Genomic DNA, 25,721 nt, shown 5'->3' on the forward strand with positions numbered 1-25,721 from the left:
CTGCCCTTCCTGGCATTGGTCCCAGCTGCTTTTCCCTCCCTCCCACCAGGCCTGTGTGAGCCCAGCAGTACCTGAGCCTCTTTCCTCCGTCTCTTCCATCTCATGCCAAGGACTGCTAGTGCTGGCTCCTTGTTCACATTAGTTTCAGCTTGTTTTGTTAAGAAGCTTCCATTGGCAGTTTCCCCTGAAATGCATTTTGACTCTTTATTTTCCTGCTGTTTTTCTTTTGAGTAGCAAAGCCTTTAAACCAAGCAGAAGAGTTGGCTGTGGTAGCCTTATTTTACTCCAGGTCACAGCGTACTTACAAAAACCAATGGGAAGTACCTGCTGATCTTAGTGGCAGTGACTCCTTCCTTTATTGAACTGATTTCCAATAAGCAGAACACTGCTATTTGAGCTGCAGCTACTTCACTGCAAACCCCTGACTTCCCTTCTAATAGACACAGTGCAGTTAGTCAAACAGCACTGCTAGCTGGGCATGGTGGTGTTGCAAGTAGGCTTATTATGTATTTAAAACAAACTCTTTCGGAGGAAAGGCAGGAAGGGCATCAGCATCTTGGATCTTCAGGTGCTGAAAGTCCAAGGTCTTGAGCACTCTTTGCATGGGGAATGGGGCAAGTTGTGCTGTACGAGCCCTTACTCATTAATTATTCTTCGGTTATATCTCTCTTCAGAGAGAGCACATTTTTTTGCATTCGTTTCTTGACATGAACATCAGGAGCTGTCAGACTGTGAGAAAGGCTGAGTTTAACACATTTTTCTTTTGCTGGAAACATTCCTGATTGAAGTCTGTGCAGTGGCTCTGTGTGGCACCTCCTGGCTTTCCATACAGCTCCATCTCAGAGCCCAGAATCATCCAACAGCCAGGGGGACAGGTGGAACTCAAACACCGAACAAGCACTCACTGCTCTGTTTTCTTTGATGCCATAATTTGCTAGGTGTTACAAGTGAAAAATACTATCACACACCCTACTCCACAAGTGCTACAAACTCCAGCAGCCTGCAGGAAAAGAAAGGCTGTTGATGTCTCTATAAGAAGGAGACAGCAGCATCCCTGTGTTAGCTTGTGATGGGAGATCAGCTGGAGGGGCAGTTGTGTCCCTTGTCCATCCCTGAGTCCCTGCCTCCTCCAACCTCTAGCTTTGGCTTTCAGAGCTGTGTCTGTGTGGAACAGACCATGCTGGGCAGGAAAGTGGTCCCAGTGCCTCATCCCCCCTTTGTGCTCAGTATGGTCCATTTCTGCAAGGAGATAGCATTTACCAAGAGCACAGAGCAAACCCTGTGGTGTAATCCATGTTGTTGCTGGAGCCATCAGATAATTTGCAGCTAGTGTCAGCACCTAATTTGTCTGTGCCCTGGGTGTATGGAAGAGGGAGGTGTGCTCTGGCAACCTCAGATTTTATTGCGACCTCTCCAGACAAAGCCAGTTTAAGATATCTCAGCATCTGACAAGCAAATGTCAGATGCCAGCACTGACGTGCAGCACTGCTGCACGTATTGTAGAAAACAGAGGGAGAGGGCAAGCAGCAGAACCAGGAGAAATATCCAAATAGCCAGTGGGACCCGGGTTTTCCTGTTTGTCCTTCAGGCAGTGAGCTGGGGCAGGGCAGAGCAGGAGCTGCTGCTCCTCCACACAGCTGTTCAGCAGTAGTGGCTGCCTCCCTTTGACCCAAGCCTTGCCTTCATAGTGCTCTCTGGGCAGTGTGGGCAGGAGGGCTGGGATGGTTTTCACACTCTTGGCAGCTTGCTCCCCTGGGTGGCTCCCTGCTTAGCCTATCCCTTGAGTTGGTGTTAATCCTAATAGCTGGGTAGAGCCCCAGCTGCTTCATTGGCATGTGTCTGACAGCACTAATGGCCATAAAGGCCTTGAATCAGCTCATCTCACAAAATGATGTATCATTTCCACTGAATACACTGAAATCAATGAATAGGCAAAAGCTCTGAGGTGCAGAAGAGGCTCATGTGAAAGTCAGGTTAAACCGAGCTTCCTTTGTGCTGCACCCACAGTCCCTCCCCGAGACCTCACACCTTGTGACCAAGCCACTGGTGGCTTCACCATGACATGAAGCAATGGAAAAGGCCCACAAAGCCCAATGGAAAGAGATTTTTGTGTGTCTGTGATCAGCACAAATTAATCAGCCTTTAAATGAAAAATGTCTTTTGTATTTCAAAAAATGTTGCCATCTTGGGGAACACTCCAGACTTGCTACCTGCAGACACGGTCTAGAGCCCCTGAATCTATAGAAGCATAAATAGAAAAGCCACCACTACACTTAATAGAAGGAAAATTTTCACAAGGTAGAATCGTTATGAGTAACCCACCTTCATAAAGCTGTCACCTTTCAGGATTGAGAGGAGTCACAGAGGGAATATTCTCTGGGTTTTTTTCTGTGCAGGCAGTAACCTATACAAATACCACAGAGCACTTACTGGAGCATTACTCTTCATAGCCACTATACAAGCGAATTTCACACGGGGGCAATAGCCTTTGTGATTTGGTTGCCACACCTGAGAACCATCTGGTCCTGACTGTTCCCAGTCTAAATGGTGATTTTTTTCCTCTTCCCTACAGAAGTTCACAAACAACCAGACTGGGCTAATGCAGGTGATTGTAGTAACTGAACCATAAGTCATTTCCAGAAAATTAATGAATTTATTATCCTGCAGATTCAGCTATCTAGAAACTAGTTCTCTCCAGCCCTCAAACCAATTCCTGCTTGCAGCAGCATGCAGGATACACTCTAATCAACTACTGCAGATCTAGACATTGAGTGAAGAGTTGGCTCATGAGAAAAAGTCACTGAAGTGTCTGCTTTCTGAACCTACCAAGCAACTATCAGTAGCATTAGGAAAAGATAAGGATAATCACATGGTTACTTTCTAGTTGTTAACCAACAGGCCAATCAGAAATCCTTTGGATTTATGTTGGAAAACTATCAGGAAGTGACAAACTTCAGAAAGTAAGTGGGACAAACCTTTTGCTTTAAAGCACACAGCCTTCATAGCAAACTGAGACCCTGAAGAAACATATTCCTTGGGATGTTGTCTAGAGGACAATTTCTGACAGCTGATGTTTATTTTTGTACCAGGCATCTTCTGTACCCTGAGGCTGAGTTTGCATATTTCTCATTAGATTCTAACTTCATTGACCACTCCTGGCAGTGAAGACATTAAACAAGGTGCATCCTCTTCTAATATTTATGGGGACAGGATTCCTACACCCACAGGTTTTTTACTGAATTTTCTATTGATGTCATGTTGAAGAGGTCAGTGGACCCAGACCAACTCTCGCCATGACTGCAGGTGCAATTGCACGAGGTGAGAGGAGCAGTGTACTGAAGACAACACTCAACTGGCTTTCAGGAGAGTGAAGCAAGTCTGATCTGTAGCTCTTATTGTGACATTTGGGAAAGTCATTTAATTAACAACTATCTTGATTTCCAACCTGATAATGAAGCTAGCACTGCGTTTCCTTGTGGAGGGAAATGTGTTTGGGGGATTCTTTGCACTGATAGAACAAGGAGTGAGGGAGCTTGGGCTCGGTGTGGTGTTTTCTGTGTTGCCCTGGCTCCTTCTCTTGCCCAGGCAGCGAGGTCTGAGCAGGGAGGCACAACATGTACTGAACTCTCCTACAGAGATGCTGGATCTCATCCCAAAGCTGGAGATCTGATTCCTGTCATCATGCAACCACATTTATTTGCCTTTTATTCTTGCCATACCAAGCTAGAAAGTTCAGGGAAGTATCTGCAGAGATGCAGAGGGGGTGAGTCATGCAGAGTCTGGTGGCTGACAGCAGAGACCCTTGTGTGGAAGGCTGCGATTAAAGGAGGTGGGAGGGTTTCTTGCTGGCCACAGGACTGGAGTGGGCAGGTGTCAATGAGACAAGAGAAGGTTATTGCAAAACACAATCTCTGAAGGTGAAGTCAGTGAGGTTGCTGGTAACACTGTGGAGTTTTATGGGTCAGCTTGAAGCTTCAGTTTCCTTTCTATACCCTCCTACTACTTCTTGACAGCCATGCTGCTCCTGCCCTTCACTTTTTCTCTTCATTCACTTTTACTCACTTCCATTTTTCACCCTTTGTGTGCTTATACTAGCTAAATGCTTTAGCTCCCTTGTTCAACCACCTAACAATAGTACTGCGAGTTTTCTTTCATAGGCAGGCTGATGGGAAATTAATGAATAAAGAAGTAATACTATCATAGCACCAGCCCTGTGGAAGCCTAGTGGGCAGGGTGTTGCTTTTAGGGGAAGAGTAGGCATCCACCCCCTGCTCTGGTTCAGGTTACCATCAGCATGACATTTCACCTCTCTGCACCACAAGTCCCCATCTGTAACATGGGGTTACTAATGCTACCTTTCCTCACAGGAATATGGTGACAAAAGGAGTAGTTAAGAACTCAACACAGTGATGGGGCTGATTCATTTGGAGGTAGGCATAAGACAATCAGGAACTGCAGAGGTCTGGAGCAAATCCAAAAGATGAGGTTTTTCAGAGTAAGACTTATCCCTTTATTAACTCTTAGCATAACAGGACTCTGATCTATGCGGGATCCCTCTTTTTTATAATAAAAGTAATGAGTGAAAATACTTCATATTAATTGTGAGCAATTTTCTTGGGAAAGAGCTTTGTGAAAACAGACCTATTTATAAACACATAATAATGTACCCAGATTCTCGTGCAGGTTGGTTCAAAACAATTCATAGAAATTGTTCCGATGAGAAACTCAGAGGCTGGCTGTCATTATTATAGGAGGTGTCTGCTTTCTTTGGAAATGTAACATTTGTGTTGAAAGAAAGCAACACTAAAAATATCACCCAAACTAAAAAGGTTCTCTCTGGGAAAAATATGTCATCGTTGTTTTTAGAGACCTTAAAACTTTCATTCTACCTATTCTCTAACTTTCATGTGAGCTCTAGAAACTTGGCCTGTGTGATTCCTCTTTGTGCTTTTGATAAATTACAGTCTTATGAAAGCTGCAATGTGAATGTATTCAATGAACACCAAAAACATGGTTTTGACACCAGGAAAGTTAAGCATGTTTTGAAACATTATCGACCTGACACTGGTTGATGCCACCACACACAAATCTGTGACTCCAAGACCAGTCATTGTGAGCTATGATCAGATAAGTTCAATGTGGTAAACCGGGAGCTGAGGCATCTCCCATACAGGGATCAGCCTGCAGAGCCCACACCACTCCATGACAAGAGGTGTCCAGGTTGCAGTGGATCAGCCCATCAAGGCATACGTGAAGCTTTAAAATGACTGGAGGGACTTCAGGTGTTACTGCCTTGTTCCCAATTGTCACCATTCCCTGTCTGGAAGTTATAGACAGCAGCAAAAGCTGGGGGGTGGTAACTCACAGCTCTGGTACAATTCTGCTACTTCTGTATTATGATGCTGCATGATGGGGTTCAAAGTAAGCTGGAGATTTCCCACTGGAGAAAACCTCGGAGTTGTTCTATTCCTCTATTTCACCTGCAGACTGGTGGGACCAGAATGCTCATCATGTGGCCAGTGACAAGCAGCATCCAGCTGCTGGGAAGCAGCTGCTGCCCTCATAGATGCTGAACCGAATGGTTATTCCACACAGGGCAGAATCTGTGCTTCCACCAACACATCTTGTTTAAAGCAGTAAAACTTTTATTAGGTATCCACACATCAGTTGTAACCAGCTTATCTCTAAACAGCTAATAATTTCACTTTACTTGTAAATGAAACTCTGAGGCAAGCCAGAAAAGGTTTTCATGACCTTTCTGCATATACACAGCTATTCTCATCTATGTGCCACAAGAAATGTGCAGCGGCACATACGATGTTGCTTTTGGACACACCTGAATCTATCAGCACTGCAGACATCTGGGCAGAAATGTCTAAAGACATTTCTGACTAAAGACAACTTTAGTCAGAAATGGCCAGTGGTGCTATGGGATGCTTTTAGAATACAGGATTCTGCATTTTTAAAAATATGTTGCACCTAGAGAAGACATCAAAAGGATGGGGGCTTCAGTGCTGTGGCCCTGTTAAAAGACAGGTCTGAGAAGGGATAGCCTCAAACTGAGAGATTCACTGAGGAAAATCAGAAGCATTGCATTGTGGACTAATTAGCACCCATGACAGCTAACATCCTGTCTGCTGGTGGAAAGGAAACACGCTGTGGGCGTCCCAAGGCTGACATTCATGCCTGTCATTTTCCCCCTGTTGCTGTCGCAGGGTGGGCAGCACAGCTGGCAGTGTGCTGCCTTGCAGACCTAGTAAACTACCATCCCTTCTGCCTCAGCAGTTTTCTGCATGGCATTTGGGGCTGCACTCGAAATTCTTGCAAAGGCACATACAGCCCATTAACATTCAGGAGGTCCTGTGCTCCTGAACCTGTCAGGAGGGCTGGTAACCCTGGACATTGCTGGTGATGCCTTCAGAGCCTCCATCCAGGACCTCCCCATGTTCAGCAGTATGAGGCAACCCACAGAGGTCTCCTGCCAGCACATCATCAGCCCTGTGCTCGCCAGGGCACCTGCTCTGCTAGCAAACAAGATGCTGTCACGGACTTTCCCCATCGCTGGCACAGGATCATTCCTCTCAGAAGTTGTTCAGGTGTTGCTAACACAGCTCTGTCCAGGACAGCCAGCCCTTGCCAGCAGCTCCTTGACACCATCCGGAAACTGGCACAAGCTGGCTGTCCCCAGCAGACAGCTTGGATGAGGTCTCCTTGCTTGGCAGCAAAGATGTGGACTGCCCTGTGCCAGGTCATCCAGAGCCAGCTCGTGCAATGTGCCAGCATTGCCATGGCCAGTGTTTGGGATCTCCCCAGTCACCGGGTGAGGACACTATGAAGGACCACTCGCTGCTCTGAGTCTAGGACATGGGCAAACACACTTTCTCCCCACTCATTTCATAGATAAGACCTGAGTGTGAGATTCCCTGGTGCTGTGAAAGTGCTCCAGAGGCTATGTCCACCATAACAGCAGTGTCTACTTCTGTAGACACTGGGGCTGCCCTGTGCAGCACCTTGGCCTTGAGTAGCCCTGGCACATGGCTGTTTTTGGGGCACATGGAACAACCTCGGCTTCCTCACAGATCCTGAAGACTTTCACCTTGGCTACCTGCAGTGCTCTCCCCTGTAGGGGTGGAAAGTTTCTTACCAAGCATATAGGTGAAGCTGTTTCCTCTCGGAAGGCAGAGCACAGGACCTTTGTATGTTTCCCCTGTGTGCAAAGCACTGGCAGCAAACACTTTCCATGGCAGCCAGGCACCCTGCTCTGCCCTGCCCTGCTGGCTGGCCTGGAGACAGCTCCCATCACCTTGGCTGGTCCATGGAGAGAAGATCAGGGGAAAGTGCTGAACACTGGGCAGAAGACCTTTGGTAATGAAACCAGGCAGAAGGAGTAGGAACAAGCTAGAAAATGTCTCTCCTCCTCAGCCTGACAGGAAGTCCCCAGCCCTGTACTCAGGATGGGTTGTTACTGTGACTGGGAGAACAGGGGGACTGCTAAAACCAGCACAGAAACTGCCTATCCAGCCCAGGGAGGAGCATTTCAAAACTGCAAATTGTACCTGGAAAAAGCAAGAAATTGCACTAGCAAGAAGCAGGGAAAAAGCATACATCTCTCTTGTGGCATTCCTTGAGGAGTTTCCTATGAGTCCACTCAGTTCAGGTGGATAAATGCAATTTCCAGCTGCAGGAATCTGAGGCAAAGATGGGACAGATAATTAGTCTCTTGCAATAGTTGAGGGTGCCTGTATCTCAAGCCTGGCTGTGCAGACCCATGTGCAGACAGCAGCTGTGTGCCAGTCCCCATGCCCTGGGGAGCAGCAGCCCCTCTGGAAGCCCAGACCCACACCCAACTACCCACTTTCATTTCTGTGTCTTCTCAGCTCTGGGGTGAAGGGTCAAATAATCACAAACACAGAAGATTCTTTCTCTAAAGCATCTTGAGAGCCTGAATGACTTTTGCACTTGGGGCTTAGTGATGGCAGCCCATAGGCTTTTTGGAGAGGATGTCCCTGTCCATCTCCATATTCCTGTTCCCTAGTTTCATCTAGCCCTGGCTTGCACAGCCCTGCTTCAGCTATGTGTCTCCAAGTCCTTTGTAACCTTCCCAGGGAGACTCTTTTCCCACTTCTTGCACTCCATTGTATCCAGGGCAGACCCTTCGATGCCTGGGCTGCAGGATCCTCACCAGCCCTGGGTGAGTCCTAGGGTCGACTGGAAAAGCAAAGCTGTGTGAGTGTGCACCTGCTGGCAGTGGTCTTGAAGGTGAGCTCCTCTGCCCTGCAGCCACAGGTGGACATTGCTTATCTGCACAGACCCACTCCAGTGCCCAGAGCTGAACTAGGTGGGACTCCAAGCTAAAGCCAGAGCAAAGCTTGATTAAATGTTTCAGACTTAGGAAAATTTGGCATTTTCTTTTTCCACCTTACTTTCAGTCCCACATGATTTCCTGCATGCCCAGAGGAAACTCATTTTGTCCTCAGCATCCTCCCAGAGGGGAATAGTGAGATTTATGGGTGAACAAAAAGCAGATGAGAGCTGGGTCCTGTTGTTACCCCAGTGCAAATGTACGTGGCATGTCCTTGTGCAGCCCACTTGTGACAGTGGTGAGAGGCACCTCTGAGATCAGGGAAGATGAGCCATAGAGGGCTGTGGGGCCACCCCAGTGATAAGCCCCAGGGCTGAGTTGAGCCAATTAATGCTCATCCTCCCCTTGCTAAGGTCTGCCTGAAGCAGTGCCCATTCCCTGACAGGAAGTCTTCAGTGCTGACTGAAGCTAAGAGAGCTGTGCAACTCTCATCTCATCAGAGTGAGGTGGCTCCAGGTTTGTTTGGAGATCAGCTTCAGATTGTGCCATGGTGTCAGCCTGGATGGGCTGTTTCAGCCACCAGCATGAATGGAGCCAGAAGGTTTTGTCCCACTCCTTGCCTGTGCTCTCACATTTGGCAGGGCTTTTAAGTCCAGTCATGCAGTTATCCAGTGCCTCTACTTCCAGGCAATGTCCTGCTAGCCAGGCCCAGTAGTACTTAGCTCCCAGGTTTAGCCAAGCACGGGTGCCTGCAGCCAAGGTCAAAATGGGTAAACACACTCAGACAGCTCTTACTGCATGACACCTACTACTCCTACTCTTTCTCTCATCCACATATCACCTCCCACAAACAGCACCTTTTACTTCAGTCTCCACAAAATTGGTTAATAGTTAAATGTCAACAAAGCCTTTACAGTTCTCAGCAGCCCTGAAGCTCCCTGTTAGCACTCAGCTGGCACAGCAAGCAAGGGCTTGGGAGGAAGCAGCACATATGTGGGTGTGCTCCTCTCTTTGCACGAGAGAAGGGCATTATTGGAGCATCACTCGTATTTCTCATTCCACATGTGACCCTGCACCTGCTCTGTCAAGAAAAAGGGAGCTACGCAGGGAACAACCAGATGAAGCTGCAGCTGGCTGACATAGGAGAATCTTCATATGCCTTGAAGGCATGGTTCACAATGTATTGCTCTGACTCTGCTCTCTTTGAGATCCCTGAAGATTTGATTGTTACCTGACATGGGAACCAGGTGTAAATGTGATAGAAAATACATCTACACTTTTTAATCCTCCATGAGAGAAGGCAAACTGGAAGGCGCAGGATCCTGCGTCGGTCTCAGCCCAGTGCACTGGAGGATTGTGACCATGGACCAACTCACAGTTTGCCAGAAGCAAATGTCCTTCAAGGCAAGTGCAAGTGTCTGTAGGCCACCCAAGCCAATGGAGGACCCTGTTGTACTGCCAATAGGCCTTGTGTACTTGGGTTTTGCGTGGAAATACAACCCAGCTCCTGGACCTGTCACAGTCCCAAACACTAACCTCCTCTCTCGTCCCAGGCAGCAGTCACATCCTTTTGTCCCTTACTGGGAAGCTAAGCGGCAGGACCCTAGCCCCTGATTAGATCTTTTAAAACTCAGGCATAGAAGGAACTGGGGCTGAGGTGCAGTCAGATAAGAGACCTGGTTATGGAAATTAGCCCCATAAAAGTGCAGCATGAGGCAATACTGCTATTTTTGGCATATGAAAGAATTAGCAGTTGCTGAGATTTCGAGCATCCAGTGAAAAGCAAGGGACTCGAGGAGCTCCCACTGGAGGATAAAGTCTGTCTTTGGTGCTTTCTGTGCATCACCTATCCATCAGTGGATGGACCATTTAATTTTAAATCAGACATAGCCAAAAAAGGAAAATGCCGTTTATTTGAGTGTCAAAATGAATGTTCCACTAAGTTGCTCAGCTCTGGGCAGGAGGAGGGATTTTAGCCAAACTCATTGCATCTATTTCTTACTGAACAATAATCGAGAGAAGATAATATGCATATTGTCAACTATTGTTTTTCTAAGCCTCTTGTATTCAGTCTGGTCCCACAAAACTCATCCAGGAGGATGCCTTATCCCTGACCTCACTGCATATCAACTGCATGCAAGCCCTTCTTAGAAATGCTCTTGATCAAAAAGACTCATCTCTGAGAGTCAACCTCTACAGTGCGTATCCATACACAGGAGTTTTATCAATATTATTCTGCCTGGGTATGAATTTGGGTTCCCACAAAACTGCAGGTGTGAAGCTGCTGTAGGACCTGGTGTCACCAGAGTCATGGGACAGCTGTCCCCACCTCTCTGGCAGCCAAAGATGTTGGCTGCACAGTGGTCCATGGCATCTATGGACAGACCTGTCCACTGGTGTCTGCATGGCCCCTGGCACCTGGCCTCAGCTTTTCTAGTGCTTTTACCCTCTGTGTGTTGGTAATCCATATCTTGCTTTAATTCAGATAGATGATGGAAACTGGAACAGGTTGCTTGTTTTAAATCGTCTTTCAGATGCTTATTAGCAAGACAACCATTTGTATGGAAGTTTTAGATACTGAAAACTGGATGTGACCCTTGGGTATATTAAAAGCAATTACCAGAAATAAGGATATTAATTTTACTTTAGGAAAGTGTTTGAAACACTGGAACTGAAGGACTTTTGACATGCTGGCATCTCTATTTTTTTTAAGGATTTGAAAACCTGATGAAACTACAGAAAGATCCCTCAAAAACTGCTGCAGAGTTTGAAAAAACTCTTCAGAACAAATCTGAAGGATGTCAGCCCAGATAACTTACTACAAGGAAGATCAAATGACTCAGGGTATGTGTTCATTCATGTAGGGGAAAAAACTGCCAGAAGAGTCTCTTGAAAGGCGGAGAAATTGGCATTAGGAGAAGTGGTAGCTGTACAAGCTGGGAAAAATAAAATATGGAAATAACCAACCATTAATAGCCATTGTGAAAGTCTGAACCATGGCAAAAAAAACCCCAAGGTAAACGGTGGTCTCTGATGAGACCATAATGGAAGAGCCTTTTGGGGTGTGGAGGGGAGGTGTATATGTGAACTAAAAGCAGAAGCATTTTATTCAGCACACATTGCTGGCTGGGCTTCCTCCAAGACTAATCAGACCTAATTTCAGTGTGGACATGCAGCCAGACTAGATGATTTTGTGTACTCTTTCCTGGCTTTGTAGATGAACCTATGCATTCATGCTACCTGTTTTCCTAAGGAAAAAAAAATATCTCTTCTGATTGACATTTCCTTATCCTTCAGTCCTCACTTAAGCATAGTTTCCATCAACCTCATCAAAGTGATGTTCACATACTCCCGCAAGGCCAAGGTCAGATCTTACTCTTGGCCCCTCATCCCAGGACTCTGATGTACCCCTTCCACAGCTTCATTGCAAAAATAAGGAACCGGTTTCAGGAGAGGAAAAGAATAAGCAAGCATCTAAAGGGTCCAAACTCACCCAGTCACATCTAGAAAGACAATTCCTCACTTTCTTGGGTAAGCAGGAATATTTAACTACAGCCAGCCACACTTTGCTCTTATCCACAGTTGTAAGGTTGGACCCATGGTGGCCTTGGATCACAGCTTCCCAGAAACCCAGCAGTGAGCATTCATCTCCTCTTGGCTAACAGTAGCCCTACTTCTACCCAAGTAAATGTTTACACTGATTATGTCTCACAAATATCAAGTAAAATGGATTTTCTTACTTCTTATGTTTCTATTTTTTCATATAATATATCTAAAAATAATCCCTGAAACCCCCCTGCCTTAAGTGTTTCTTGAAAAATAACAAAAAAACCCAAGAAACTCTCTAGTCAGTTATAAACAGATGACGGGAAAATCCTACACTTGACCAACTGTAGTATTGTGGCGGGGCTTCGTCTTTGGGGATTTCTCAAAGTTCAACTTCTGCACGAGAGAGCTCAGAGCCAAACTGAAAGCAAAAGTCAGTCTCTGCTTGGAGCCATGCTGAGCAAACCACAGGTGAGCTGGGTAAATCTGCAACTCTGCTTTTACTGATCCACACCAAACCAAACAAACAGATCTTTTTGGTGCTGGCCTGAAGAAGAAATTTGAAAGGAGCTTTATTTCTTAAGAATAGCTGCCCAAACTCTTATTTTGGCAGGCTACTGGGAACTTTCTTGTTGAAAGTGGAAGAAATGCAAGAAGTTATCTCACATTTCAAATAGTTGATTTTCAGCTGAGAAAACATTTTTTTTCAGTGAAAGTATTTTATATTCAGTTAAACTTTTTATGATGCAGAAGTCATTTCCAAAACAGTTTCAATCTTCCCTTCATTTTGCAAAGAGACAAATCTAACCTATTTTTCCTCAGAAAATTTAACCACTTGGACCCTGCCAGATGCTCACCACAGAGATGGCTGGGGGTAGGAGCACAGTCAAGCGGCCGCAGCTGCCCCATCAGCACCCTGCTCATGGACCTGGACCCTGCAAATGGGCATATCACTGCCTCCATCCTCACCCCAGGGAAATCTGAAGGTATCCTAACTTCAGAGAGCTGGCTCATGGCAGAAATCTCCAGGCTATTGTGCTTATATTATAAAAATATTTCCCAGAAAAGTGGTAGCTGGTTCTTTATTTGAAAAGGATTACCAGTCCTTTCAAAATGGTAACCTTCTCCTCATGCAGACCCCAGGAACCTGCTGTGTCCAGGTTATAACCTGCTTAGACAGAAATCTGGTCCCTGTTCCACCCTGCGGTACCCTGATTTGATTGAGCCCCGGGCTCTGTGCTATAGTAAGCAAGGTTAATAATAATCATGCTGATGTCTAGACCAACAACATCAGAGGCAACAGAGCATGCCCACCCTCAGTCCAGAAACCCAGCCTTTTTATACATATAACAGACTGACACAGTAACTTTTTCTTATCAAAGCAGTCAATTGAATCTATAGAATCAAAGAATTATTTATTTTGGAAAATACCTCTGAGATCTTTGAGTCCAACTGTTAACCTGACACTTCCAAGTCCACCATTAAACCATGTCCCGAAGTGCCACATCTACACGTCTTTTAAATGCCTCCAGGGATGATGACTCCACCACTGCCCTGGGCAGCCTGACAACCCTTTCAGTGAATCAGTTAAGCATTAACAACTGGTTTTCAAATCAGCCATCTGATGTTTCCTGATTTATATGTGAAGGGTGCAAGCTTTCACTTCAGGAGAGTGACTTGCATAAAGTCTGTGCTAACCTTGAGGAAATCATTGTTATCCACCACTCGTCCACACTGGCTTCAGCCACAGGCAACTCTCCTCCTCCTCCAGCTCTACTTTTCTAGTTGGACTTCTCCATTCAGACCATACAGTCTCTGGTTCAAATGCTGTCTAATGAGCAAATCCTTCAAAACAAATGGAAGTGGGAGAGCCAGCAGCTCTCTTTATTTTAAAGAAATTTTGAAATATAATTATTCAGGAGGATACTGAAGGCAGAAAGGGAATTTCCCTGGACAGACTTTGTCTGAGGGGGGACTGCTAGCACAGCTACAGGGAAGTCCACAGCACAAAAAAGATCAGGTTCAGCCTTTAAATGCATTTCATCTGCTTTGCATATCATAAATGTTTCTCTAACCTCTTTGCTGGGTAAAGTGCTCATTTCAGGATCCCAGCTCTTGTTTTTTGTAAGTTTCACAGATAGAGAAAAGTATAGGAGAGCAGGCACCCTGACGGGAGCGATGCTTTTGAAGTCTTTTATCCTCACAAAAAATGCATCAGGAATCTAGGACAGTGTACACATTACTCAGAAAATGCTGCCACTCTAAACAGGTGCCAGCTGGATGTGTTGCAATCTAGTATGTAAATCAAGATGGCTAGTGACTCTTAGCAAAGGTTCTGCCCAGTGGACCAGGACAGCTCTTTTGCAGCAACACAAGGAAAAGTTTACTGTACCCTAGCAGACACAGAATGGGTTATGAAGTATAATGTTCCTAGCATCTGAGTTTTTTTGGTTGAGTTTTGGGGTTGTTTTGTTTTTTCCTGTAACTGTTCTGCATGCATGCATCTGAATTCTGTGTAGCTCATACATGTAGTAAAAATGTAGTAAAAGTGATTGAATCCTTTTCCTGTGTCCTGTCCAGGTAATTGTGCTTCATATTAGGAAAAGCACCACAAATCACACTAATTTTCCTTTCCTGGCAGCAATGGAGAAAGGGACTTTCATTGTTCTCCAGGGCCCAAAGGATTTGGTTGTGTTCTTAGAAAGACCCTTTCCTTGGCTAAAATTATCAGCCTAAGCTCTAAATCCTTGGGGAAGAAAAAATACCAGCTTTTCTGAAAGACTCTCTGCCATAGTCTTAAACTGCAAACACTCCATAGCACCCTTTCTCTTCAAACAGGCAAAACATCCAGCCTGCACACAGGTCAGACAGCTCAGCACACTTCATTGACTTTTTGCTTTCCTCCTACATTCAAACAAGTTGCTATTTCTTCATAAAGCCCATATTTCTTAAATTACTCAGGGGATGAACTAATTTATCAGCCTGAAGGTGTGGGAAATAAGAGAGTCTGCACCTCCTCATTCAACCTCAATTGCAGTATTTGTCTTACTAATGGACAATGAGCATCTTCTGTTTCCCATCAATGCTATTCAGGCCTGCTGAGAAGTGACTTATCAAAGAGAGATGACTGAAAAAGAACAGAAAGATCTAAATGTATTCTTATTAATTTCTTCTCACAGCCGGTTCAGATGTAGTTTTTCATTTCCATTGTTTGGGGTACTTAAAAAAGTTTCAGTTATTGTTCAGTTATTTTATTAGATACACTTCCCATCAGAAATTCCCCTAGATGGTATCTATAGGCAGAATTCTTAAAATTGATTTGCAATGTCACTTTTGTGATACCATGATACAGATGTAGGCTTTTTTTTTTTTTTTTAATTTTTCTGCTGAGAAGCACAAGGAAGAGCAACAGTCTTTCCTGGTTCTTTGAGGTTTGTTTGGTGGGTGGGTTTTTTTGGTTTTGTTTTGTTTGTTTGTTTGTTTGTTTCTGGGTTTTTTGGTTGGTTGTTGTTGGGGGGAGTTGTTTTGGGTTTTTGTTTGTTTGCTTGTTTTCCTTAATTTTTTCATTGTAGTGCTACTGGCAATTATAAATCTTGCCTTTGGGTTTTTTTGGCTTCTTCTTGGGTGACAGAAGAAGGTGAGGGGGAACTTAGCTGACACTTAAAGAAAGGCTGTGCCTTTAATGGAAATGTTTTCCTCTACCTTCTTTAGAATCACAGAATCATAGAATCATAGAATCAGCCAAGTTGGAAAGGACCTCTGAGATCATCAAGTCCAACTCTTGATCCACTACTGCTGTGGTTACTAGACCATGGCACTAAGTGCCACATCCAGTCTCATCTTAAAGACCTCCAGGGATGGAGAATCCACCACTTCTCTGGGCAGCCCATTCCAATGCCTGATTATGCTCTCTGTAAAGAATTTCTTCCTCATATCTAACCTAAACCTCCCCTGGCAGACCTTAAGACCATGCCCTCTTGTCTTATTGATAGCTGCCTGGGAGAAGAGGCCAACCCCCACCTGGCTACAACCTCCTTTCAGGGAGTTGTAGAGAGGGATGAGGTCTCCCCTGAGCCTCCTCTTCTCCAGGCTAAACAACCCCAGCTCCCTCAGCCTCTCCTCATAGGACTTGTGCTCGAGTCCCTTCACCAGCCTTGTTGCTCTTCTTGACCTGCTCCAGCACCTCAATATCCTTCCTGAACTGAGGGGCCCAGAACTGGACACAGTACTCCAGGTGTGGCCTCACCAGTGCAGAGTACAGGGGAAGAATCACTTCCCTGGTCCTGCTGGCCACACTGTTCCTGATGCAGGCCAGGATGCCATTGGCCTTCTTGGCCACCTGGGCACACTGCTGGCTCATGTTCAGCTTCCTGTCAATCCAAACTCCCAAGTCCCTTTCTGCTTGGCTGTTCTCCAGCTACTGTGTGCCCAGCCTGTAGTGCTGCATGCAAACAGCATTAAAAAGGTGTCATTTTAAGGTGCCTTCAAGGAAAAAAAAAGAGTAATTAAACACAGATTTTTGAGTATAAGCCCATTCAAACATTTTCATCTTGCTTATGTTGCATGAGAAAACTCAGACAATAGCGGAACGTATTAATTCACTTTTGTTAGTCATTCTTTAACATGCCTATATGCTGCTTTACAGAGAACAACCTACTGCTGCTGAGTATTTGGGTATGGAGGTTTGCTGTGGTCATTTGTAGGGGCTTACCACCACTACATATCTTCACAGGTCTTGGTTTCAATTGCAACTACAAGCAGAAGTTCCAAAATAGAAAGGAAATTCCCCAAAATGTTTTTAAAATCAGGAAGTAGAAGGAAGCTGGTAATACAGAGCTAATACAAAAGCTAGCCTCATTCACAGTGTATTCCATTCCTGTTGAGTGCTTCTGCAACTCAGATTTTTGGGCCTCCCCTTCCTTGAGTATATTTTAAATACAATATAAGGCTGTTCAGAAAACCACAACCCCTGAGGATCAGACCACAACACAGAAGCCTTCAGGTTGTTTAAATGTTGCTTGGGGATTTGCTCTGTAGACACCTCAACACAATCAGCATGAAGAAAGGGCGGGGTTGTCCCCTTAAATGGGCACTATGTGGCTCAGAACTATGATGGATATGAACTATAGATGCAGTCTGCAAATCTGTCCTGTATGTCTGTATTTTTTTTCCCATGTAAAAATGACAGAATCATGTGGGCATAACTGCATATATGGATGTCTGCATATGTAACTGTGCATTTAGTGGGGTTGATCCTGTTTTCCTTACACAATGCACTTTTGTAACAAGACAAAGATAATGCTCAGAGAGCTCTGAGACTGGCTAGCCTCCTCAAAATCCAAGTTTTCTTGTTCAATTTGGAATAAATAGATAGAATAAAAATAGCTTGTTTCATGAAATATAGTCACCCACTCCAAAAGCAGAATCCTGCTTTATCACCATCAGCTCAGACCAGTGGCCAGGAGGTTGTCTTTTACAGTGGCTGTGTATCCAGTGTTGCCTGATAGCCCTTGAAGACCTCCTTAAGGCTGGGAGCACTGTCTGCACTGATTTCAGCTCCTTCCCAGAACAGAGTACATAGGCTGATGGCAATTTGTGTCTGGAGAACCAGTCAGAGCTTCCAGACCTTCCTCCTGGCCCTGGGGTTTGGGAGTCTGACTGCCATAGCTTCCATGTTAGAAAATATTTGCAGAAGAGACTTAGACCTGTAAAGTTTCATACTCTGGAAAGAAGATTTGTTTGGTTGATTGCTTTCACTCTTGCCTCATATTGCAAAGAAAAGAAGCATGGAGAGGTCTGGGAGCTGGCTGGCAGTGGTCCCAGAGACCAGCCAGGATTTGAGGAGACCTGGAGAAGAATGAGTCTACCTTGGTCATGTCTTTTTCTCACCTTGCAAACCCCATCTTCACCATCTGTTTTTGTCCTGAAGGTGGGGAGGATGGCAGAGGCGCTGTTGTGCTAACCTTGCAATCAACTGTGGCTCTCATCCGATGGGTCACTGAGGTACCTCAGGAACATGACAAGATACAGAATATGCCCCAGTGACTTGGACTGATAAATGGTGTTCAGCATACTTAAAATGCAACCTAGATGAGTGGCAGTGTTATGTCACAGAAGAATTATTTGTATTGGGGCTGATGGATACAGGGTTTTTTGTGTATGTGCATGTGTATGTCTGCTGGTTTCTGAAGGTCTGTGAAGGCTTGAAGTCATCTGTGAAAGGTTAAAACCCTCAAGTGAAAAATAAAAAAAACAGCTTGAAGTCACACACAGGTGGTGTTGACAAATAGCAGTTTCTCAGGGGTCCAAGAGAACTTTTGCCTCATTTTTGGCTGGCTGAATGCTAGTTGATAAAGCATGAATGTGACAACAGAGCCTTCTCTGTGTTACTAAATAGTCTGAAACCCCACTTTTGTCTTTTTCAAATATACTGTAGTTTGTAATCACTAAGTCAGTCAGCTGCTGTGAGGATGACACAAGCAATGGTCATTTCAGCACTGGGGAAAGACCCACTGGGGCAATGATGATGAACATGTCCCAGACAACAGAGAATTCTGGTCATGGGAACGAACAATTCAGCAAATTTTTCAAACAACAAAAGGCATGTGGTTGCTTTCAAAAGAATAACGCAAGCCAAGCTAAGTCACTTGATTGGCAACAAAATGAAGAACTCATTTAAAAGAAATCGAGTGTATCTGAGTTGTAGAAAACTTGCATGCTTTCACAACAAGCCACTAGGCATTAAGGCAAGACACCAATCAGCTGCCACGGATCTTACGATGCTGTCGGTCACATGAACCAGCGTTGCAGAGAAAATCTCTCTGATGTGCCTTTTAGACAGTTACTCAGCAGATCAGCTGCCATGGGAAGGCTTTCTATCTCACCGATTATGTTCCATTATATGATTTAAGAACAGGAGTCCCTAGCAGCATTAATGAGAGAGATGGGCAAAGGCTCCCAGTCTCAGCAAGGTGAAAAAGCAAACTTTTACCTTTCTGTACTCCCTTGTAGGTTGTTGAAAGTCTAAAAATCATTATAGCTCATCAGATTAAAGGGACTGTTTTTTTCCTGGCTTGCCTGTTAATTCATCACATGGAAGCAGACCCTGCTTCTAGTTTATCAGCCTCCCACATCCAAACAAGAAGTGTAACACTTCAGAGCCAGCAAGTTCCTCTCTGAGGAGGAGGTTGGCATGAAGAAATGTCACCAGCAATTGCTTTCTGAATGCACAGTGGGCTGGAACATCCTCTCACTGGCACCTGCTATTATGTAGCCTTTGCAGGAGCCCCTTGTTGACATACACAATCACACCTGCAGATCTGCCTCTGCTCTCATTCCTTTTTTTCCTTTCTGCCTTCCGCTTGGTCAAACTGGAGGCATAACCCAATTGCTGTCTGGGCCTGAGAGCGTTTTGCACTCTGTGCCTTGGGCAAAGCAGGGGAGAACTCAGCTTAGAGCATCCCCAGTGGCAAGGCAGGCGCTTAAAGCAGCTATTTCAAAACTGCCAGGAAAAATCAGACATGGCAATCCGAGGCTTCCTTTATCATAAGGGAGGCATGAGAGTGGTACAGACCCATGCTGCTGAGGGGACCCTTGGCGAGTAAATGAGATGCACCTCAGGTCACAAAAGAGTGAGAGCTACTACTGGGGAGAATGGTTTAAGAGCAAGGTGCTACTGTTGCATACTGTAAGCAGTATGGGTGGAAGGAAAACAGTGGCGTTATTTCCTAAGAGCTGCACAAGGAGGATGTCTGTCTTTATCAGGAACTGAAAGAAGCACTTTTCTATAAAGAAGAGCAGGGAGGAATTTTTAGTCCATCTCAGTTTATTTCTTCATCTGGAAAATAGGCTCCCTCCAGTTTTCCTCTTAGGTTGAAGGAAGTGTGTTACTTGTGCATGCTACTCTATACATACTATGTATTTAAAATACATGTGTGGTAGTGTGGGAAATACTGAACAGCTGAACCTGTGGTTTAAATCCCTTTATAGTTAATGAGCAGAAAAAGGCAGTTCCAACTGCAGAAACCCTCTGAGCTGTTTTTGGTTCCTACTGTAGGACAGAATTCCTACCCATGAAGACATGCCTGGTTACTCTCTCTCTGAACTACGGAGAGAGTCTGGGTAACTAATTTGAATGTCGAAGTGTCAGTTTTAGACAGAAAAAAATAGCCAATGGGTGTTATGCCTGCTACCTTTGCACTGACAGGGATGTCTCATTTGTTCCAGCCCCTTGGACTGGCTATGTCCTCTCACAGTCTTAGATTTTGACTGCATCCTTTTTGGGCAAAAGCTGTTATATTGTATTGTGTTTGAACAACACCTTGTGCTCCTTCCTCGAACCCTTAGTGTTGCCACACATGAAACTGACAGTAACCATCATCTCAAAAAATGAAAGTATGCTCATGTCATGCTTCTGCAATTTCAGTGTTGGGATAGCGATGCCGGTGTAAATGGCAGGATGGAGGGAAAAAAATCAGGACATATGTAAGAAACCATGGCAATGACAGTCAGAATGTCTTCACAGCAGTGACTGTTGCTGATTTCTACCATCTGAAACTCTGAGCCTCCAATCCCAAAGACTCTAGGATAATCTCAGTGGGTTAGAGCATGGTGCTAATAATGCCAAGGTTTCAAGTTCTATCCCAGTATGGGCTATTTGCTTTAGAGTTGGACTTGATGATCTTTGTGGGTCCCTTCCAACTCAGAATATTCTGTGACTCTCCAAGAGGTGGTTCCCATGGTTGCCCTAAGGAGGCAACCTAGAACTGAGTCCCTGCCGCTCCCCTCTGCAGCAGTGGCACAACCTTCTGGCTGAAGCACAGGCTGGGTCTTGGTGCAGCAAAAAGGCAACATTCAGGTGTGATGAAAAGCAGGAGGTACTCATCTTCAGATGTAGTAGTTCTCTTATCCTTATCTGGCCCACTAAATTCCCTGTTGCCCTTTTCTGGTGAATTTTGGTGACATTTCACAGAGCTGGGCTAGGTTGCATGGCACAGCGTTCATCTGCCATTCTATCTGGGTCATCTCAGGCTTGTATCAGAATGTGGGAAGTGGAAGTAGAGGCACCACTTTGTGTCTAGACTGTGATCACATTATTCTTCCCTTTGTAAGCAGGCCATGCAGTAAGCATGCAGCACCACAACAGCAAGGCCAGGTTTGTAAGAGGAATTGTGCTGAGACATGTATGTGTAGATGGGACAGACGGACAAAGGCCCCCAGTTTCAGCCAGATGAAAGAGGGCAAACTTTTACCTTTCTGTATTCCCTTGCAGATTGTTGTAAGTCTAAAAATCATTATAGCTGGTCAGATTAAAGGGCCTGGTGTAGATGGCTGAGACAAGAAGGGCAGATATGCCTGCATGCATCTTTTGTGTACTCCTATCAAGAGGAAAGTGGTCACTCTTGGTCATAGGAGACCACAGATTTACTTTCACTTGAGTTGTCTAAAACTAGTTGAACACCAGTAAGCACCATTCCTCTTAGAAATCCTAAACTGCAGGCTGTGACAGGTCTGGAAGGAGTGAATGGCCTGTATAAAATCTAATGAACCACTGAGATCTCTTTATTTCATGGCACAGCTCACTAGTAAGTGAAAGTTATACAAGATGTAGAGATCCAGGATTGAAAGGGACTCCCATAAAGACGTCTTCTGGCTTCATCCATCTTTGTGTCAGACAAGCCTTTAGTAACTTTATGTTTCTCCATTCTTAGTCTGCCAGAGGAGGGTGAGAACACTGCCTTTCTTCCACATCACCTCCTTTTTTCATTGCAGCCTGTGTGTTCCTGGGGGCAGTGGCAGCTCCTTGTTAGAAATAGCCAAGAGCAGTCCCTACAGTATAGGATAGGGCCAGATCCTGCCATGTCAGATCCTGTTACCAACCTTGCACAGAGCAAAGAGAGGAATGACCTGATTTGGAAAAGCCCTGATCATCTACATCCCTAGGACAGTGCCATGACCACTTTGAAGAACAATCCTGACACAGTAGTCCTGGAAAACATTATATTGGTATGGAGAGACTACAAATGAACATTTGAACATTCAGCAGAAGTAAGAATGGGAAACCAGAAGGGAAAGGCCAGCCATGTGGATATCACACATAGGAGCAGAGCTCCTTCATTCTGGGATAGCACAGGGCTGGCGCAGGCACATGAAGGACCAACTCTGCTTCAGGAGAAACTTACGCTCTATGCTCAGAGTCAAACGAAAGGTGGGATTTAGGCTTTGCTGACTGATATCCAAGCCTCCCTGGCCTCCTTGATCTCTCTTACATGAGGAATTCATGATCTTTTCAGACACAGGATGATGAGCTGGATGAGGAACACTTTACTCGTCCCATGAAATGTTTCTGAGTCTTACGAGTTTTCAGAAGAAAATTCTGTTCAGTTTGCACAAAACTCTACTTTCCCAAGGTATTTCCAAAGAAACCAGAAGGGAGGAGAGTTGCACTTAAATAAACAGCAGTGTGAAAATCAGGCTAGACAAACAATGCCAGTCACAGACCTAGCAACATTGGGCCACTTGGCTGTCTTTTTTTCGTTTTGCAAACTAGCAAAACGAAAGTTAAATTCAGTGAGTGAATTTTAATTGCAACATCATTCTCTGTGATGTCCGGTTTTGGATATCTTGAGCCTCTAAGAAAAACATCTTCATAATCTGCAGAAGTAACTTCCCTTCTGCCCCTCTTGCAAAACTTATTCCAGGAAATGATGAGAGAATTAATAGTATAGTGAGGAATCCATTTCCAGGGAAAAAAAAACAAACTTCAGGCTGGATGGGACAAAGACAAGAGAAACTGAACAGTGTGGAGGGGAAACAATCACAGCTACTGTGAGGTAGCTGCATATCTCATTGCAGAAATAAAAATGGGCTAGAAAACACCACATGGGTTGCAATGAGATGTATTAAAAATTTTAAATAAGAAAGATAAGAATATTATTTATATTTATCTTAAGCCCACTCCTTATGCATTTATTTCAAATCCAGAATAAGAAAGGGATAATATGAAAAAAAAATTCTATGTAGCCATGTGAGAGACATTAGGGGAGCACACGGAGTCAAGGCAGCTAAAATTGGTTTGCCCATACAACCATGAAGTGGACACTTCCCAGTTACTTCCCAGTTTGACCTGGCAATCGAGATCTTTCTTCAATTCTTCTTTCTTTCTTCAATTCTTTAATGTAATTTCCCACATCTTTATTAGAGGGAAACCTCCCTCCCTTTTTAAAATTATTTCTTGTTGTGCAGGCATATGCATCCTTTCATTTCAGATTTCATTTAATTTCATCCTTTAATTTCTTGTTTGTGAGCCTGAGTTTGAAAGCTGGGGCTCCCAAGCCCCTGACAAGGAAAATTAGCTGTGTTTATAAACCTGAATGGAAGAAAAGTTGCAACCCAGCTTAAGCCAAGTCCAGGGAGGTGGCTATGACTGGACAGCCATTCACACCAAAGTCATAGATTCCCATTCCACTTTTGTTTGGTATAAAAGGGTCCATCAACTGGAGAGGGGAAAAAAAAAAAAAGAACAGTGAGGGTTTATAAAGACAGCCGACTTTTCCAGAGACCATTTTTTTCCCTCTCATTCTCATTCAGAGCAAGCATGATGCATAGCTTTTTCTCAGTAACTTCAGGTGGCTCTACAGAAACCTGGCAGACCCCTTCTAGTATGTTTTCCCTTTTGACAATCTCTACTGTGACTTTGGATCTGTATCCCAAAGGCAAAACAAGTGGAAAAACAGATGTAAATAGCCGAGGAGCTGGAGTACAGGTTCCTTCTGCTTGTCACTTTTCCTGTCTGTCCCTGACCTCCGTGCTACTCCTGCCCTCAACTATGGGCACTGCACAAGCTGGGTGACATGGGCATGATGAGAGCTGCTTGCTCCTCATTGAGCACTCTCTTCCATCTACCCAACTTCTGCATTTCATTATATGTAACATCCACTAGTATGTGGATTTCTTACTCCACCTCACCATCAGATTGAAAAGAGAAATGAGAGAGAAAAGTAGAAGAATATTATACCTGCATAGGTGTTAAATAATTCTTTGTCTTTGCTAATAATTATTTGTTATGTTTGTATCCTCGAATATGTCACCCAGGTGTTCTTGCCACAAGCCCTCCCACTATGCAGCAGCTGAGGGGCTTGAACACTGTTACTTTAAGTCATGGTGGCTTGCACCAGGTGAGAGCTGCTGTCTCAAAGATAAAGATGCATATTTGCATCTGAGGAGCATCTCTTCATTCAGCATCTCTATCAGCTGCTGCCTCTCCGTCTCATGGGCCCACGAGCAATATGTGCCACAGCAGAGGTGGAAGCTGTTCAACTGACTAAACCGTCTCCCTCCTCCCTGCTCTGTTGCAGCCAATTTGACAGCTGTCAGATGTTCTCAGCATGGTGGCTGCTGTTGTTGCTGGATTGGTACTGATGGGAACTTTGCCTTTAGTGTTCCTTCACTTGGTTGTTGATGGGCAAACAAAGTGTTCCCAAGGCAATCCAAGCTTGCAAATGTCTTTGACAATGTTTGGTACTTTCTACCTCCCCAAAAGCTGAGTGGACTTTAAAGAAAATAATGCAAAGGTATTTTTATCACTCTGTAACTTATATATAAAAACTATGTATTTATGTTGAACAGCAAAGACACTGTGAAGGTTTGTGGGTCGCTCAGATGAAAGATTTTAAGATTCATACATAGCAAAAACAGGGACCACAATCAAATCCCCCTTAAAATAAATTTAGCCCCCATCTACAGAGAACTCAGTCAGTAGGTATATTGAAGATTTGTTACTTGCTGCTCTTAAATTGAACTGGAACCACCCCTGGAGGTTTTGAGAGAAGTGTGAGCATACACACACTCTGCCATAGGACAGCTGGTTAGTAGGAATCAGGTTAGCCAGCATTAATGGCGTGAGGCCCAGTGGAAGTTGGGGAGTCTGTAGTCCAAATCAGCTATGACATGTGCAAGTGGTGTTATCCATAATCAGCCAACACAATAGGACGATTGCTTGGTTTTCTTTACACCTTTGTTATTGTTGCATATTATATGGGAAGATCCAAATACCTCTTGAATTCTTGCATGAATCCTTTAAAGGATTCATATTTTACACTTTGCAGTATAGCACTGCTCATGAAGGAAAATGGTACCTTCCTCATTTTCCTGTAGCCAAGTGTGTCCCTTTTAATGCACCAAGTCTGTGGAGAAGGAACGGTTTCTGCCTGTGCACAAGATTATTAGCAGGTCAAAGTCCTGTTGAAGGTTTATACACATGGTACCACAGTGAAGATATTCCAAAGGATAGTAGTGATCCAGCACCCACTTACAGTAAAGGATATTGCACTAAAGGGGTATCTCACTGTGGCCCTATAAGTTAGTCCAAGGCAGAGTTCATTCAGAGCAGAGTTCCACTAGGGACACAATGAAATCTCTTAATTCATAAGATTTTGGTGAGTAGATCTTTGAATCATACTCATTTTTTAGAGTCATCAACTAAAACTTGATTTAAGTACTATTTAGAGCAACCTGTCTCTGAATCCCATCCTTGCAATGTTCCTGTGCAATATTTCTGTGACAACTCAAATAAAAACTTAGATGCTGATATCCACCCCTTTCCTCTCTGTGCCCCCAGATCTGGAATTTCAGGCAAGCACCCTGATATTAAATCCATCCTCTGTATTATCAGGTGCAGTCTGGGTCATGATTTTATGCTTTTACCATCTGTTTTCTATAGAAATGATTTGGAGAATGCATCACATAGACTCTCTGTAGGTCCTTTCACTGATATTGAAAATAAAAGGGATCACAATGAAAAGCGCTGCACAAGCAGGGGTTAGTTTTATCCCAGCCATGGTCGGTGCAAAGCGATCACAAAGAAGAGAAAACT

General features: G+C 44.5%; 1 protein-coding gene across 1 annotated transcript in view; it reads left to right on the forward strand.

Annotated features, from left to right (window-relative positions):
• The window catches only part of LOC103765389 (T cell activation RhoGTPase activating protein), a 42,416-nt gene that overhangs the window by 261 nt on the left and 16,434 nt on the right, over positions 1 to 25,721 (forward strand). The gene's annotated exons all lie outside the window — the stretch shown is intronic.

This window comes from Manacus vitellinus, unplaced genomic scaffold (genome assembly GCF_001715985.3).
Source record: "Manacus vitellinus isolate BGI_N305 unplaced genomic scaffold, ASM171598v3 scaffold_4_pilon, whole genome shotgun sequence".
In the NCBI taxonomy this organism is placed as follows: Eukaryota; Metazoa; Chordata; class Aves; order Passeriformes; family Pipridae; genus Manacus; species Manacus vitellinus.